Raw genomic sequence first — 15,154 nt, 5'->3', positions numbered from 1 at the left:
TTTTGTCGAAAGACTAGCATCAAAATCTATAACCAGGCCTACTCATATTTGACTTACTAAATTGATGTTGATTACAAACTCCCACATGTCACTCCCTTAGTAAGGCATAATCCCTAGATTTGTGTATAATTGTTAAAACTCTACTTATTCATAGCCCCGAATTTATACTCGTAAAACCCAAAAAGAAACATTAGTGTTGGAACCTATCTCCCCCATTTTATCTTTTTGTACCATTTGTTTGAATTTAACTTTTATCTATCATTTCGAATTAATTTGATCTCCACTCATATTTTACCTCTTGGATTCGACCCCGACTCCAAAGTTTGGTAAATATATTGACAACGACCACCTTGCACTTAATTTTACGCGTAAGTTGAGCATTATAAAAAATGGTGTCGTTGTCGGAAAACAATTTGGCATATTAGGTTAGTTTGGAATTTTAGTTACTTAGTTGAATTCAAGCTTGTATATATTTGTTTGTGATTTTTCTTTGTAGGTAGATTTTAGTTTATTTTTATTTTTCCCTATGGCATCTTCCGACAAGTATGATGTCAGTAATTGGGATTCTGATCATTATGACCCATGTCCAATCTATGAAGGACCACACTTCAGGAGAGATTGTAATTATACTCCCTATAGGAAGTATAGGTTCTCATTATGTAGTGTTCGAGAGGGAAATTGGGATGATTATCGAAATGCCCCTCCTCCTATTATACTAACAGAATTGCTAGTACTTCTTATGTCATTTTTAGGTTTTCTGATGAGAAAAAAGATAATCAACATACCAGACCCATTGGTTTTGGAGCAGTTCTTCAAACTATTTTGCATCGGGTGACTATAACTGAGGAGAATGCACAAGACTTACATCAATCTTATGAGGTGTTCGAATGGGAAAATGTCAAGGCAAGGGAATTATACAAGAACATCATTCTTGCAAATCTCACAACCTTGCCGATTTCCCAAAAGGAGGTTAATCAAGAAGAGAAACCAAGCTACAATGATGAGCTAGGTAGTGAAGACTCCTCAGTGACTTCCCAATCAATCGATTCATGAGGAGGAAGATTTCACAACAAAAGAAATGGTGGTGGAGTATCAAGAAGAAGCAAAGTAAATCTCTTATGAGGGCTCTAGATCATTCCGGGGTGAAGATTTTTTGAAGGATGCTAACCTAGAATTATGGGTTAGACCTCGTTCAAAATACTTTTCAACATTATTCTTAGAGGATGTGATGAGGATCCATGCCTCCAAACAAATGGTATATTATGGGCAAAGGAGTCTGACTCTTATATTTGGGAGTTTCGCATTCCAAAGAAGCACATCAAATCCCGTCTACCAAAGTCCAAGGAGTTCAATTTTCGATGTACAAGGAATGGCCTATTGATGTACACCCTTTTTCCCAGGAGCCAATCTAAAATATCAACGTAAAATTAGGTAAAAGGTTCAAGTCTTCAAAATAGCTAGATCGAGGCTTGCTCGTCATTCCCTCATATTTTCCAAGTTTCATCTTGGAAAATTTGAATATTTTATCCCTTTGTCGCTCATTACATATTGAATGAAAGCTGGGATGGAGATTTAAATTTTCTAAGTGAAAACATAAAAGGAACGAGTGGAGGTGTCATGCTATGATGTTAAACTAAGTGCTCGATAGGAGGCAACCCATCAGGCCACGAAAAGTGAAACATATTCTTTTATTTATACATGCTAGGGTAGATTTTGGTTTTTTACTTATATGCATGCATAATAAATAAAATGTGATGCTACGAGGTATTAAAATGTAATATCTTGCCTCCCTCTTCTCCACTCTCCAATGTCTTCTTCGACTACCCACCATCTTTATTGGCGAGAAACTTCACTGAATGTTGGGAAACTACTTTCAATGATGACTAAAAATCTAATACTTTAGTTTAATATTTACTATAACAATTGGTACTCTCAGATCTATTGTTTCCAATTACCCTTTGACAGAGGTTCGATGATAACATTTAACGACCAATTTTTGTACCAAATTTTACTAGAGTCCAACACAACAAGCAAGAAAAGGGATTTGAAGCATAACTCAATGAATTTAGGAGTACCCTTTTAAATTCAGAGGCAACAAGATTTCAATGACCAATTTCTACAGCATTTTGCCGAAATCCAATAAAGTTAATAAGAAAATTCACCCAAGCCCCAATCTCAGTGATTTCCACCCCTTTATTTAATCCTAGTATATTAGTTAAATTTACTTCACTGTTTCTTGCCCATTCTATTCATTTAATCCTTGATTACCCATTTTCTAAAGCCTTCCAGATTTCATGTAGGTAGTGTAGTTCTTATATTGTTTGTTATTTATCAAACATGTGATATTGGTTTTATTACTTTAGCATAGGTTGTTGATTCTTTCCTATAGATTTTTATTTGTTTTCCTTAGCAAATAGTTGACCCAAGCATATCCTTTTTGTACTTCTTGTTTCAAGCATCATTATTGATTTTTTTATTTTTTTATTTGTTATTACTATTATTACTTTTTGGCCTTAACTATTAGCATACCTTCTTATTTTCTTATCTTATTGAGTAGTGGCTTTGGTAGTTGATTGTAGACTAGGTTCATGTCATAGGTCGAGGTTGCAGTTGGTGTTAAGACCAAGTTCTAGGGTAAGGTTAGGATTTAGGTTAGGCTCAGGTCTAGGTCCGAGTTTAGGGTTGGAACAGAGAGGTAGTAAGGTTAAGTGGGATACGAAAAAGTCTAGTTTGAGAGTTATGCCTTGGAACATAGGGAATATTCAAGGTAAGTCATAAAGATCATAAAGATTCTTAGGAAGAGGGGGGTTAATATAGCTTATGTCCAAGAGACCAAATGGGTAAGTTCTAAGGCAAAGGATATGCATGAGCATATGTTATGGATCTCTAGTAGCATGATGCATAGGAATGGGATAACTGTATTAGTAGATGAAGTACTCATGGGGCAAGTAGTAGAGGTTTATTAGGTAAATAATAGGTTGATACTAATTATGTTTGTTAGTGGGGGGTCTAGATGGAATGTTATTAGTGCATACACTTCAAAAGCGAGCTTGGATGAGGTGAAGGAGAAGAAGAGCTTACAGGAGGAGTTGGATGAGATGGTGAGAGGCATCCTAAGAATTAAAAATCTTTTTGTAAGAGGTGATTTCAAAGGCATATGAAGTCTTGATATGGAGACTATGATGATGTTCATAGAGGTTTCAATTTTGGGAAAAGAAATGAAGGAGGAGCCTAAATTTTGGATTTTGCTAAGGCCTTAAGGTCTGGGGTAGAGAATCTAAGATTTCTGAACAAACTAAAGCACCTTATTACCTTCCATTCATTGATGGACAAGACTAAGACATCAATTTTTCTCCTAGGTAAGGTGATAGAGAACTATGTAAAGTATACTCGGTCATACCTAGAAAGAATATTTTGACCCAACATAAGCTTTTAGTAAAGTACTAGGAAATAAAAATAAATAAAGGAAGAGGGGTATGGAGGATCGACCCAGGATTAAGTTGGGTATCTTAACTTTATCCAGTACTTTTGAGATAAGAGAGATGTTTATCACAATATGCGCCTGAGAGAGTGGATAGGATGTGAATCAAATATAAAAGATGACTGCCAGCTGTATTAAAGACATATCTAGATATGTATTAATTGTCTTGAGAGAGTGATTTGACAAGCATTAGGGGGAATAGTGGTTGAATGAAGAAGTTAAAATAAAAGTGGAGACTAAGAAGGTGTCTTAGGTAAAGTTGTTTTAGAGCAAGGATGAATAGAAGAAATAGATAAAGTGGGAGGAGTATAAGTTAGCTTGTAAAGATACTAAGTTAGAAGTTACGACATCTAATACAACAACTTTTGAGAGATTGTATGTAGCTTTAGAGAATAGAGGTGAGTAGTGGGACCCTGACCTTAAACAAGTAAAGTGTATCAAGGGCGGACAACAAACTATTGGTGGAAGATTCCCTCATTAGGAGGAGATGAAAGTCTTATTTTGATAGACTTTTGAATGATGAGGGGATAAATTTTTGTGTTGGAGAACTTGTTGCACTCAGTGAGTTGTCGCAATTATGGGTTTTGTAGGATTATTAAGGTTTAAAAGGCTAAAGGGACTATTATAAGGATGCATAGGGGTATGGCAACTGGGCTAGATGAGATTCCAGTGGATATTTTGAAGATCACTGGTGAGATAGGTTTGGAGTTGCTTAAACGGCTGTTTAATAATATTTTTAAAGCAGTGAAACTACCTAAATCTTGGGGATGGAGTATGATGATACCATTATACAATAACAAAGGGGACATTCTATGTTGTAACAACTATAGGAGTATCAAGTTATTGAGTAATACTATGAAGGTTTTGGAAATGATGGAAGGGTTGAGGTTGAAGAGGATCATGACTATTTTTGAGAACTAGTATGGTTCCATCCATGGTCGCTCAACTACCAAGGCCACTCACCTTGTGTGGAGATTAGTGAAATAGTATGGAAAAATGAAGATGTACTTGCATATACTATTGATCGATATTGAAAAGATCTATGACAAATTACCCAGGGAGATTCCATAAAGGTTCTTGGAAGTTAGATATGTGCTCATGGAAAATACAAGGTCGATTCAGGACATATATAAGGGATAAAAAACTTATATAAGGATGGTAGGAGAAGATGCATAACACTTTTGTATTTTGATAGGGTTTCACCAAGGATCAACTTTTAGTCCTTTATATTCACCTTCATATTAGATGTATTAACACGACATATTCAAGGAGAGGTGTCTTGGTGTATGCTATTTGCTAATAATGTAGTGATAATTAACAAGACCCAACAAGAAGTTAATGATAAGTTGGAGGTTTGGAGAGAGACCCTATAGTCTAAAGGGTTTAGGTTGAGTAGGATCAAGATAGTGTATATGGTGTGTAAGTTCAATGATTTCACACATGAGGCTAATATGGTAGTGAACTTGGATTCCCAGGCCAATCAAAAAATTAATGGTTTTAAGTTTCTTATGTCTATACTTTAGGAGAATGCAATAATTGTAAAGGATATCACACAGCACATTGGTGTAGGATGGTAAACATGGAGGCTCATGTTAGGATTCATGTATGATAAGAAGATACCTCCTAAACTTATAGTTATGTTCTATAGAGCGCCAGACCGACCAACTGTAATGTATGAAGTGGATTATTGGCCATTCAAGAATTCCTATATTAAAAATTAGAAGGTGGCAAAGACAAGCATATTGAGATGGATGTGTGGACTTATTAGGAGAGATAGGGTTGAAAATAACATTATTAAAGAGAAGGTTGGAGTGGCTTTGAAGAAAGATAAGATGTGAGAAGTGAGGCTGAGATCGTTTGAGAATGTGTTAAGGAGGTGCATAGAGGTTCGAGAGGTTGGCTTTGAATGGTTTTAGGCACAGTAGAGGTAAGACAAGGAAATACTAGAAGGAGCTGATTAGACATAATATAGAAAAATTATAGCTTATGGAGGACATGACCATTAATAGGATATCGGGGAGGATGTGAATTAGGGTAGAGGGTTAGTAGGTAGGAATAAGTCTGTACTAGTAGAAAGGAGTGCTTTGTTTGTAGTTATTCTTGTAGTTGTAGTGTTATGTTTTGTCTTGTAGTTTCTTATTTATGGTGTTTTGGTGATATTTGTGATTTTAGATAGATAGTGTATAGTATTACTCTGTGGGTGTCTTGTCTCTTTTATTATCTAATGGTGTATTATCCCATTTTTGTTTGTTTTTATGTTTTTATATTTGTTATTATAGTGTTATTTATACTGAGTTGGGAGATCTATTAGAAATAACCTCTCTATTTCACTTGCGGTAGAGGTATGGACTGCATAAGCTTTAGCCTTCCCAGACCCCACTTTGTGATAATAAACTGGGTTGACACGACCCGAACCAGGGTCTTATCGTAATTGGCATCTCAAGTCCAACAATGATCAAAGACCACCCCCGATACCCAAACTAACCAACCAATATATACCCTGAGTTGGATGAATTCCAAACATATAATAGGATAGGGTAATTCAAATTGTAATGACTTTGGATAGGTCTATAACCGAGATCAACCCGACCAAGTCAAATCAACCCATAGCAACCCAAACCCAATAATAACCAAAATCATATCCATACTATACCCAAGTCCACGGTTGCCAATACAAAGCCTCTAAACAATGACCAAGAATATCTAGTAGGGACATGACCCCGACCATAGCCAAAAAATAATGTCAAGAGAATAGTAAAATCATAAGGTAAACCAAAACATGAAATGGGCCTTCCGAAGAATAAAAGCTCACCACTTTAGTCTGACTCAAGCTTCCCTCAAATCACCAAGTCACTGAGCAGGAGGTGTGATAGTATGTCTGGTTCCTACATCATATGGGGATACAGCGCCCAAAGATGGGTTAGCGGGTGAATTCTAGCATGTACTCAGGAGTAAGGATAAAATAATTCCATCATTCAAACCAAAGTAAATAACCAAATGCAATCATATATATATATATATATCATGCCAAGAAAGGGAATCAGTTTTAGCATGCATTTAAAAACTTTAACCTGGGTCATGAAGCTTTATCGCCATAATCCACCCACGGGCTATATGGCTCTAGTGTTACCCCTTGGATGGTCCCCAATACGTGTAGCCGCATGAACTGGAAATACTATATGTAGCCAGAGGTTCCTTTGTACCTTTCTCCCTCTATCATACATATGTACGTGTATGTTCATGGGGGATTCCCTTGTACCCCATAAGTATGTGGTCATCAAGACCAATCTCTATGTCGACAAACATGAGTTTCCAATGTCAACCTTTCAGACTCACACTTTCACAGCTAGCTATCACCACCCGTTCTTATTAACCAATTAAAAAATTTAACACATAACAAAACCACCAATTCTAGGAGTCAATTATTAAGGCATTATAAAGTGGTATCGTCATATTGACTATAGCTTGTAAGCAATGTCATTAGCCAACACTAAAGGGATTCCCATGTACCCCGCAGGCCCCATTATTAAAATCACTTGGGGGATTCTCGTGTACCCCGCATGGCTTTCATTATAAGTTCACTATGGGGATTCCCATGTACCCACAAGGTTTTCAAAACCATCCTTAACCAATTAACCATTTATGCCATCCATTTGTCTCTAAAAATAAACCAAACCAAGTAGTAATGTATAAATCAAAAACAATTATGCAAGTGGGTTGAGTTTATTACCAATTTTCATTTCAAAACAATTAATTTGGGTTCTATGGCCACTGAGGCATTTCCCAACCATTTAAAACCAACCAAACCAATTTAAGTTCCATTACCATATTATGCAATGTAAGGATTTCAATAATAGTCAAACTATATGATAAAACATTCTCATTTGCATTTTATCAAGCATGTGGAGGGTGTATGGTCTCCAAAACTAAAATCAAGAACCAAATAGCTATTCCCATGCAACCACATGTTCAAACCGACATTATGACATTAAAAACCATAAATAATACATGGGAAACATCATGCAAACATTAGTAACAATAACCTCCAACATATATTTCAAAACTAACACAAACCTACAATTATGCCTTGAAAACCATTAAGTAAAACATGCCTTTAGTTTGAACTAACAATGAGGAAAGAGGGACATGTCTTATTTACGAAGATTCACAGAGAGAATTTGGTCTTTAAGCCTCTAGAGGAACAATTGAAGAAAACCCTAGACCAATCTTCTTGAGAGAGTTTTAAGAGTGTTTTGATCTTTCAAAGTGTGTTATGAGAGGCTACAATGTGATATAAGACGTGGGGACTTAGGGATTTTGGGATGGGAAATATCCAAAATACCCTGAGTTTAAAAGCTGAAAAATAGGCACAGGAGTGTACACCCACACCACCTAAACTGTACCCATAACATACGAGTGGTACCCACTACTCGTACCCTAGGCATCAAATTGGACCTCAACACTATCCAACATAGACCATAAGGTCCAACTAGCATCCGTAACATACGATTGATACCACTAAACCCTACCTTAGGCAGAATTATCTAGGATAGACATAGGACATCATACAGTTTGGCACTATACTTCTCGTAACCTAACATACGACTAGTAAGATTTCCATTTGTACCTTGGACAAAAACCAACCAAACCAGAGTTATTGTAATACAAGTTAAGGACCCTAAATTGTACCCACATCATACTACAAGTTCCCTCAAGTCGTATGATGTCTATAAGCTTAAACTCAAGAAATTTTCTAAGGGTCAAAAGCCAAGGTGTTTCAATTCTCCCCTACATAGATCATTCGTCCCTAATGTCGGGTAAAGGTAAGGACACACACGATTTAACACAATAATTCCCATCAAACTTCCCTTTAACGAAGTTAGAAAAAAAAATACAAAGACATTATGGAATCATTATTTCCTTTAACCAAGACAGACAACATAGATGTTAAGAATACATACACACTATAAGCACGATTATCCGAAATGGAAAGAAAATACAAATACGTGGACTTCATGTCCTCTTCCTCTACATCCCATACATCTAATCTAATATCTCCTAAATATAGCGACACCCTCCATAAATATTTCAACATGAAGACAAAACTCCTCTATTTCAACCTCCATACCCCCCACCCTCCCCACACACAAAAACATAACTAAAAGGCTTGAGTATAACAATATATCCTTCCTATGTTAAAGACTAATTAGGAGTTAAAGGTGCTAGTGGAAGCCATGGGACCCTATACTTTATGCCATTCTAATAATACCACCTAGTCTATCACTATAATCAAGAAACCTCAAGTCTAAATCAAAGATCTTTAACCGCATAATATAATGGTTGGGTACCTATCAATCACCACACTCTAGTATATCTCTACTACACCCACTGTATGGATTTTCTAACCAAAACTAACACCCTTAATCACTATTATAAAGGTTTTCACCATGCCTCCCCTCCTCAATTAGTTCATATGACAACATTCATCTTATTCTTCCATCTATACTCATAACCTTGGCTCCAGTAGTCACCCTAGAATTTTACAGCAAAAGACATTTACTCTCTCATCCAAAAAATCACTATGCTCCGTAAGTTACACCATACTAACATAAGAAGGGTCACTGAGGATCTAGAGTAAAAGCATTAAGAATGAGAAGGGTTAATTCCCAATTATGACTCCTATCATTTATACGACCCAAGGCGAGACTTACAAAATGAGATATCGTACTATAGGCATGAGGTACTCCAAAGAAACCACCCAGGTTATAAATAAAGGATTACTACGACATAAACACACCACAATACTAGTCCTTAGGACTGGGCACTGAAAGAAATATGACTGCATACATCATAGGTAGTGTAACGTAAATTCGGGATTCATTTCAAGGGAACAAACCGAGGATTGCCACTTGAAACTACTGTTTCTTGGAACTAGGCATGACGTAATACATGAACATCACCCTAACTTTTCCTTAAAGTCCACTGTTAGTAGAAAATTTAAGATTAGCCCTTTGATCTCCATCTTACTACACCCACAAGCACAACACTCTGCTCTAAGAGGTATTAGTACGGACATGTACTAGGGACACTTGGCTCTTTTATACTTAAAACCTCATCTATCCAGATTCTACCTGGGATCTAGCATAGCCTCACAAACCCTATTCCCTAACCTATTCAATGACTTAGCCCCAATCCATCAACTCAACCTGGACCTCTGGCCTTTATGTCATAACTTCCCCACTCATGTATCCTCTGAGTCATTAACCTCCTCTTTTGCATACACCTCAGCATGCCTACCAATATACCCCCCACAACTCTTACCTAGCTATCTTAAACTAACATACTTCCTTTACCAAAATCAACATCTATGGTTCTAACTTAGTGTCTATCAACTATCATGCATACCAATCGAGTACCCCATATAGAATACACATATGGTCCACCCCACGAGGAGATCACCCTAATTTCCTTATTTACCCGCCAGTAACCTATATATACCAAAAGTAAACCATCTCTCTTATACACAAAAAAACAAAAGCACCCTACGGAGAAACACTAGGGTAGATGAAACTCTTAGCTAAAAGATCCTTTAGTTTCTTCTTAAACTCCTCCAACTCAGTCGGAGCCATTCTATATGGAGGAATGGAAATTGGACTAGTATTCAGAATAAGATCAATCCCAAACTCGATCTCCGTATCAGGAGGAACACCAGGAAGGTCATCAAGGAAAACCTTAGGAAATTTATTCATCACCAGAACAGAATACAAAAAAGGACCATATGAGTTAGAATCCTTAACCCAGACTAGATGATAGAGACACTCCTTGGAGATTAATCTTTGAGCTTTAAGATAAGATAAGAACTTACACTTAACATCTAGGGAACCACTCTTTCACTCAATAATCAGCTCATTAGGGAATTTAAAAATAACCTTACAGGTCCAACAGTCTAGAGATGCATAGCAAGAGTTCAACTAATCTATCTTCAATATGACATCAAAATCCACCATATCTAATTCAAACAGATCCACCACAGTATCTTTACTACCAACAGACATCACCCACCCCTATAGGCTCTCCTAGTAATCACAGAGTTATCTATCGGGGTAGAAATAAAAAAAGGGTCCAAAATACACTCGGGACCAAAATCAAAATGCACAGCCAAAAAGAGGGTCACATAAAAAAGAGTGGACCCTGGATCAACTAAATAGTATATATAATGGGAAAAGGGTTTTAACATACTAGTAACGCATTAGGAGATGCCTCAGCCTTTCGTCGAGTAGCAAGTTCATAAGGACAGTCCCGGTTAGTGCCTAAGCCAGAAGCAACACCCCGTGGTGCAGAAACTAGAGAAGTGGCAACCGGGATCCTATTTTTCCCAGTGGTAATTGCGATACTCTAGCTGCATGTGACCCAACTGACTACTCAGGAGCATACCTACACAACTAATAGAACTTCAAGGCATACTCTTTGACAAGAATCCTACCTAGCCTCAAATTCACAAACTCTTTTACTTTTGCTTCTCTTAAATCCTGAGGAAAGAAGTGGTCTAGAAAGTCACTAGAGAAATCTCCCCATATGGTAGAACTAGCATTCTCACCTCTCAACTGTTCCTATTTTGTGTACCATTGGTATGCCACATCTTTTAATTTATAGGAAGCAAACTCAACACCTTCAACCTCCAAAGCATGCATAATCTGAAATATCTTTCCTATTTCATCAATGAAACTTTGAGGATCGTCCTCAACCTTAGCACCCATAAATATAGGAGGATGCAACCTCATGAACTGGCCAACCCTTGTGGCCTCAGAAGACTAAAAAATAGGAACACAATGCTCAGACTGAGAAGCTACTAATTGAGCCAAGATATGAATCGACTAACGAAACTGAACATTCATCACGTCAATATAAGGAGCTGGAGGAGAAAGGCTAGGAAAAACCAGTGAAACTCTAGAACAATCAGGAATCGAATCCCTAGATCAGGTTTGGACTCCATAAGTAAAGTGTGTCCCATTAACACTGTCCCCAATCAGGACAAAAGGGTTTGTAGGAACTTTAGATCTTCTTAAAAGAATGATCATAAATACGAGCAAATAAAAATCAGAAGTATCCAAGACCTTAGACCCTATAGATCGAACTAAGATAACAAGAAAGTGAAATATTTGTAAATGTCTCGTAGCCTCTCTCTTATAAGTGTGGCATGCTACACACCCATCAAAGAGACTCTACTTGACATGAATTTATGGATACCCAATTGAGCATGAACCTATGCTCTGATACCAACTTGAAATGACCCAAATTGGGGCCTTGTCGTAAGGGGCACCTCAAGTCTAACAAGAAACGGAGGTCACTATGCTATCCAATCCAACCATACAATAACCATAATATAATCAAGATAATAACCAAGTCCATAGCATAATGTACCTAAGTCCCTAAGTTTTCCATACAAAGCCTCTATAAAAATCTAAGAATATTTGATCGAGACATGCCTCCGACCATAGCCAAAACCAATATCCAAGTCTAAACTAATAAAGACATAAGAAAACTCAAAACAAGAAATGATGCCTTCCAAAGTATGGAAGCTCACCACTTCAAATCACCACCAGCTATTCTCGATTCTAATCACTGAGTAGGAGGTGTAAGAGTATGACCAACACCTGTATTGTATGGGATTATAGCATCAAAGACGATTAGTGGTTGGAACCCTAGTATGTAACTCAAGGATAAGGATAAAATAGTGTCATTATTCAAAACTAAGTTAAACCATCATATGCAACCATATTTATGTACATAGGTATATATGTAGATATATATAGAAACTTAACGTACGGAAAAAGGAAATAAGACTTAGCATGTATTTTGGAGCACCAGATCTTTGAACATGAAGTAGAGGAATCTAACCACCCACCCATATAGTTTAGAAAGATTGAACTTCACAGTCATAATAGGCAAGTGGACACTATCCTCAAGTCGTCTTATTAAGTAAGTAGACTCTAACCTCAAGCCATTTTATTAGGCAAGTGGACTCTAACCTCAAGCCGTTCTATTAGGCAAGTGGACTATAACCTTAAGCCATTATGACCATTATTAGTCGACATTGGAAATATAACCCTTTGTCCATGTAATAACACCCATTCAATTCAACACATAAGGACTCTAACCCATTTAGCTAATTTAAGACACCAAGGTTACAAGTTTACACAATACATAACCACAAGGTCTTTATGAAACCATTTATCAATAAATTACTTTAAAAGGTCAATGCCATAGCTCAAATCACCATTCAAGTTAATTTGTTGTCATAAAGACCCTTACAAAACTGTTCATTCTTCATTAGCATTCTTATACCAAGCTTTAGTTCAAAACATAATTCAATTTCATGTTTAGGAACTCTAATCCATTTAGCCAAAAAAACCACCAAAGTCACCCATTAACTCATTACATGGTAAATAAGGCCCTTGTCAATACTATTTACCAGCCATTCATACTTATTAGACCCTTGCCCTAGTTCAAAACACCATTAACATATAACTAGTTATTCTTTTAGACATTTTCACAAATACCTTGAGGGCATACCTTCACCAAGACCAAAACTAAAGTAGAAATCATCAAGTTTAGGGTTACGCATGACCCATTTTTAAACCACAATCAACAATCACCCACACGTGCACACTATTACCAAAAATTATGTATAAGCACAAGATAAATTAAGAGTAAACTATACTTAACAATATACTTCAAAACCCTCAATATTACTTTTCAAAACCACCATTCAAGAATAAAAATCAATGTTTAAAACCCATGATATTTGAGAACTAACAATGAGGAAAGAGTCATATGCCTTATACACAAAGATTCACGGAGATATTCTTGGTACTCAAGCCCCTAGGTGTCTCCTTGATGAATCCTATCCCCAATCTTATTAGAGAAGTTTACAGAGGATTTTGGAATGTTTTCTATCATTCCAAGTAAAGAATAAGATACCAAATAATGTTATAGGGTGTGGGTTTTAAGGGTTTTGGGGTGGGAAATATCTAAAATATCCTCAGCTTAAAAGAAAAAAAATACACGCAGGAGGGTACAAATCACCCCTCATAAACTGTACCTTAGGGTATGAGTGGTACCCTTAACTCATACCCTATACCTTACCTAGGACTCCCAACTAACAAACAGATGACCAAAAGAAACTAGGTCATATCTTATCATACGAGAAATACCATGGGAACCATATCTTGATCATAATCACCTATACCAAACTTAGGGCATCATACGACTTAGCATCATACACCTCATACCCAATTATACGATTTATATCTTGGACAAAAACTAACCCAAATAAACTGACTAACATATGAGAGAGGGCCCTAACCTATACCTAAATATACGACTAGTACCTTCTAGTTGTATGTTTTCCAGAAACTCTAACTTAGGCATTTTTCAAAGGGACCAAAGCCAAGGTGTTTCACTTAACTTTCTTAAGACTAGGTTGGATAGTTAATGTTGATACAAAATCATGTTAAGGGTGTGGAACTAATCAAAAAAATGACTATAATTATTCTTTTGTTCCCGTTTGGGGTTCTATATATTGTTGTATTTGGTGGGCTTGAAATATTACTTACTATTATAACTGTATGGGTCTTATATGATATTGTTGGCTATGAATATTTTAAATTAAATTTGTCTTGTATAATGGAAAAACTCTAATATAGTATCAATGGTGTATTTAATTATATTATACTCTCTTGGCATATGATTTATATTGGCATTCATGGATGGTTGGAAATATTAATTGAATTATTGGCTTACTTGGTTGGTATATTAATTGGATATAGAAATACTCATTTTGATTAGTTGTGAGCATTACGTCCTCATATCATACACATTCATGAAACCTTGGTACCACCATGGAAAGTTGGGAAAATACTGGGAACACTAGCATTTTCTGATAGAAAATGTGACATCATTAAAATTCTCTACCAATGGATGTGTCAGGGGAGAGGTATGGATATTGGTATTGGATATTGGTTGTATATAGGTTGACGAACCCCTATGGGCCCTACGTTGAGAAGTTTTAGATCTGATGGCATATACGGAGGTTGTGTAACAACCTCGAGTATCATCATTATTATCAGCAGCATCATCATTATTATCATTATCAGCATCATCTCTATTGCATTTGTATTTACCTTGTATATTTCTATGATGTATTATCTTCATTGATATGATATCTATCTATGTGTATTTCTTCCTTCATATCCGTATGTGTAATACCTATATACTTGACTTTCTCTTTCATATTGCTATGGTGTATGTGAATGTTATAAAACTATTAATGGAGATGGCGTGGCTATCATTTTGGACATTTTCTAGTGGAAGGTGACGTTCTCTTAGTATGTATTTTGAATGCTTTATTTTCTACTTTGCTCAGTTGACCTATAATACCTACTAAGTATAAGTGGACCGTACTCACCCTACTACGCCCTTTTAGTGCAGATCCAGTTTTAAGTGTGCCTCACAATGGTTGACTTCAAGCGATACTTTGGAGCTATTTGCGGTTACGATTGGATTCTTACTTCCGAAGTTTACTACTATATTTCTTTAGAATATGTCTTTGTCTTGTAGTCAGAGATAGAGTTGTTCTTGTTTTGTATATCTTAATTTGATCTTGAGTTATAT

Source organism: Capsicum annuum, chromosome 5 (assembly GCF_002878395.1).
Source record: "Capsicum annuum cultivar UCD-10X-F1 chromosome 5, UCD10Xv1.1, whole genome shotgun sequence".
Lineage (NCBI taxonomy): Eukaryota > Viridiplantae > Streptophyta > Magnoliopsida > Solanales > Solanaceae > Capsicum > Capsicum annuum.
Note: the sequence above shows the minus strand (reverse complement) of the source record.